This window comes from Mastomys coucha, unplaced genomic scaffold (genome assembly GCF_008632895.1).
Source record: "Mastomys coucha isolate ucsf_1 unplaced genomic scaffold, UCSF_Mcou_1 pScaffold22, whole genome shotgun sequence".
NCBI lineage: Eukaryota > Metazoa > Chordata > Mammalia > Rodentia > Muridae > Mastomys > Mastomys coucha.
Window position 1 is genome coordinate 93,217,648 of NW_022196905.1, and position 4,181 is coordinate 93,221,828.

Genomic DNA, 4,181 nt, shown 5'->3' on the forward strand with positions numbered 1-4,181 from the left:
CAATTTAATTGTCTACATTTCTTTTGGGTATATAAATACTTTTAAAATATGTAAGCTATTCTGAAAACTATAGTATAGTATAAAAACATGAAATAAACAATACTACTAATAGAGAGGCTGATATAGGAGAAACAAGATCTCAAGACCATTATGTTGTACACAGCACGGAACTGTCACAAACAAGCTGAAAGTGTATATGGATTGTATAATATTGGACCTATTTCTCCAATTACCAAATTAGAGAGACCATTGGATGACAATCAACAAATTTTAAATTCCTCATATTTTTGGATTTCAATCGATTAGGATATGTTGGTAATATTAATTTTCATATTAAGATATTAAGAAAAAGTAATTGTGATTTCCTGTTGTTTTTGTAGTTAGAGGTGGAATTAGGTTTGTGTGGGTTTGTTGAAAGATTAGTTTCTTGCTTCTTCTAGGGTGTAGTTTTGCTCCTTATGTTGATATTTTCCATCTATTATCCTTTGTAGGGCTGGATTTGTGGAAAGATATTGTGTAAATCTTGTTTTGTCATGGAATATTGTGGAGAGCCGCAGCTGCCACCCTAAATATGGCGCCTGGCCTCCGGCCAGAGCAGAGAACATCGCAATAAACAAGTCCTTATTTAGAAAAGTTGAGTGCCTCCAGTTTGTGATGCAAGCTGGCATGATTTCTTGTAGCCTATTATGCTTTGCCACGTAGCTGATGCTGATTGGGACCAGGAAAAGTATTTAACCTGCGAGTGCTGGGGGCTGGGGATAGTAGGAAAAGAGAGATGAATGAATGATTCTGTAGTGCAAGGTTCCTGAATAAACTGCTTGGAGAAGAGTTCGTAGTCGCCTCCTTATTTCCACTGGTTGGTAAGGCAGCAACAGAATATCTTGTTTTCTCCATCTATGGTAATTGAGAGTTTTGCTGGGTATAGTAGCCTGAGCTGGCATTTGTATTCTTGTAGGATCTGTATGACACCTGCCCAAGATCTTCTAGCTTTCATAGTCTCTGGTGAGAAGTCTGGTGTAATCCTGATAGGCCTGCCTTTATATGTTACTTGACCTTTTTCTCTTACTGCTTTTAAAATTCTTTCTTTGTTTAGTGCATTTGGTGTTTTGATTATTATGTGACGGGAGGAATTTCTTTTCTGGTCCAGTCTATTTGGAGTTCTGTAGGCTTCTTGTATGTTCATGGGCATCTCTTTCTTTAGGTTAGGATAGTTTTCTTCTATAATTTTGTTGAAGATATTTACTGGCCCATTACCTTGGGAGTCTTTAATCTCTTCTATACCTGTTATCCTTAGGCTTGGTCTTCTCATTGCATCCTGGATTTCCTGGATGTCTTGGGTTAGGAGCTTTTTGCTTTTTGCATTTTCTCTGACTTTGTGTCAAGGTTTTCTATGGTATCTTCTGCCCCTGAGATTCTCTCTTCTATCTCTTGTATTCTGTTGGTGATGCTTGCATTTATGACTCCTGATTTCTTTCCTAGGTTTTTGATCTCCAGGGTTGTCTCTCTTTCTGATTTCTTTATTGTTTCTATTTCCATTTTTAGATTCTGGATTGTTTTGCTCATTTCCTTCACCTGTTTGATTGTGTTTTCCTGTAGTTCTTTAAGGGATTTTTTTTGTTTCCTCTTTAAGGGCTTCTAGCTGTTTACCTGTGTTCTCCTGTATTTCTTTGAGGGTGCTATTTATGTCTGTCTTAAAGTCCTGTATCATCATCATGAGAAGTGATTTTATATCTGAATCTTGCTTTTCTGGTGTGATGGTGTGTCCAGGACTTGCTATGGTGGGAGAATTGGGTCCTGATAATGCCAAGGAACCTTGGTTTGTATTGTTGTGAGAACAACAGTCTGGTTTTTTAGTGTATGTTTTCCTTAACTTGAGCACTTATACTGTGTTTTTGCAGTTGGTGGGGGCATTACATTGGAAGGAGGAGCAGGTCACATGTATACTCTTTCCAATGCTTCTTCTCATGTGGTCTATGCATCCACTCATCCAGTTGTGTGGGTGTTCACATCTGGTATTTGATTAATGTGGTCTAGTGTGCTATTATAACAAGATGCCAGGAATTGATTTCTCATAGTTCTGGAGGATAGAAGTTAGGGATAAGAGTTTGAACATGGCTGTCTTCTTATTTATGTGGCCACTCTCTGGTCTCTTTTGTGTGTCTCCATCTCCTTTCCTACAAGTTATATTGGATGAGAATTTTTTTTTTAAAAATTATTTATTTATTTTATGTGGGTACACTGTCACTGTCTTCAGATACACCAGAAGAGGGCATCAGATCTTATCACAAGATGGTTGTGAGCCACCATGTGGTTGCTGGGAATTGAACTCAGGACCTCTGGAAGAGCAGTCAGTGCTCTTAACCGCTGAGCCATCTCTCCAGCCCTTGGATGAGAATCTTATAGGACTGCATTTTACCCCTCTGACTTCCTTAATGTTGCTGTCTCTAAATAGAGTAGTGGCTCCTTCAAGTGCTGGGTGTTAGGACCTCAGCCTTGAGTTGTGGGAGTGGAGGGATATATATCAGTCTGTAGAAGGTAGTGTCTGCTAAGCTTTCCTACGGTGAACTTTCTCTACCTTTAATAGTCATTTGGGAGGAGATATTTGAAACTAAGTATCCATTCTGCATACTTTCAGTTCACTGATTCTTGTTTCATAGTATACATTAAGACCCATAGTTACCATTGCTTATTTATTGTATTTATTGCTATTTATTTATCTCTATATATAGGAATACACTGTCACTGTCTTCAGACACACCAGGAGAGGGCATCAGATCCTGTTATAGATGGTTGTAAGCCACCATGTGGTTGCTGGGAATTGAACTCAGGACCTCTGGAAGTGCTCTTAACATCTGAGCCATCTCTCCAGCCCAGCTTTGTTTATTTTCATATAAAGTTTGTCTCAGATTTAACTCCTGGTGCTCCCTAGCTTCTCTGTCCTTCTGATATAATCCATTATTTCAGGTCCCATCCTTTAGGCATGAGCTGTTTTGAGCTTATTCTGGGTTTTTTCTGCCCTTGACCCCACTAACTATTCCCTCACAGACTTGGGCTTTTTCTTTTCTCTGACTCAAAAATGGTATTTAGAATCCAAAGTTTGTACTAGTATATGTACTGCTTCTAGGGTGTTGCTGTTCTCATAATTCTGTCAGTGGACAGAGGTAAGAAAATGTATGTATGTACATGCCCAAATACTCACTCACACACCCCTTACATCTGTACTTTTGTCTGTCTATGCATGTTGCTATCTACCTACCTATTATCTCTATCTATCTATCTATCTATCTATCTATCTATCTATCTATCTATCTATCATCTATCATCTATCTAACCATCTATCGTCTATCTATCTAACCATCTATTATCTATTATCTATCATCTATTTATCATGTATCTACATATCTATATATCTATCTATCCATCTAGTATCATCTACCTATTAATCACCAGTCCTCTCTTTTTCTTCTTCCTCCCTTTTTTCTATCTATCTATCTCTTTTAAAAACACAAGTTCTCTCCCATAACTATTTCCAATCCAACACCACAGGATGTGCATTAGTTTTTCCACCTTTTTGTGTCTCTTCTTCCTGGGAGGAATCTGTTTCCTATCCCTGATATTTACTCATTGGTAATCCATCTCATTACCTTTGCCATTCCCACCCCACATAGGCATCTTTCTCCCTCTAGTCTTTTTCTTGTACTGGGCCCTTTTTCCCAAGGGTCCAGATCAGGAGAGGCAGATCAGACCTTAGGTGAGCCTGCCTTGCTTCCCCCGAGCTTGATTCCTGCTTCTGGACTGGTTCTAGACTGGTTCTTCTCAGTAAGGATGTGCTTGCATCCTAATGCAAGGTGCTCAACTGGACCACTTATTTCAGCTTTGGTGCTCTGGGACGCCCTTCCCCGTGGAGCTTCTCTGTGTAGGCCTTGCCAGATTTGCTGGTCTGCCTTCCTATCACCAGTGTGGAGGTCCCTCTTGCTCTGCCAGCTTATGGCTTTAGGATTCTGTTGTTTGTGGCTTTAGGACTGTGTTTGTTGTTCAACAAAGGGGAAGGATAGGAGAAAAGAAGCTCAAGAACTCTTGCTGTTTCTTTTTCTTATTTAGAGGCTACCTCGTATGTCTTTTTTTCTGACTCTTATTTTCTTTTGTTTATGTTTCTTTAGGTTACACATGGATGGGCAGAC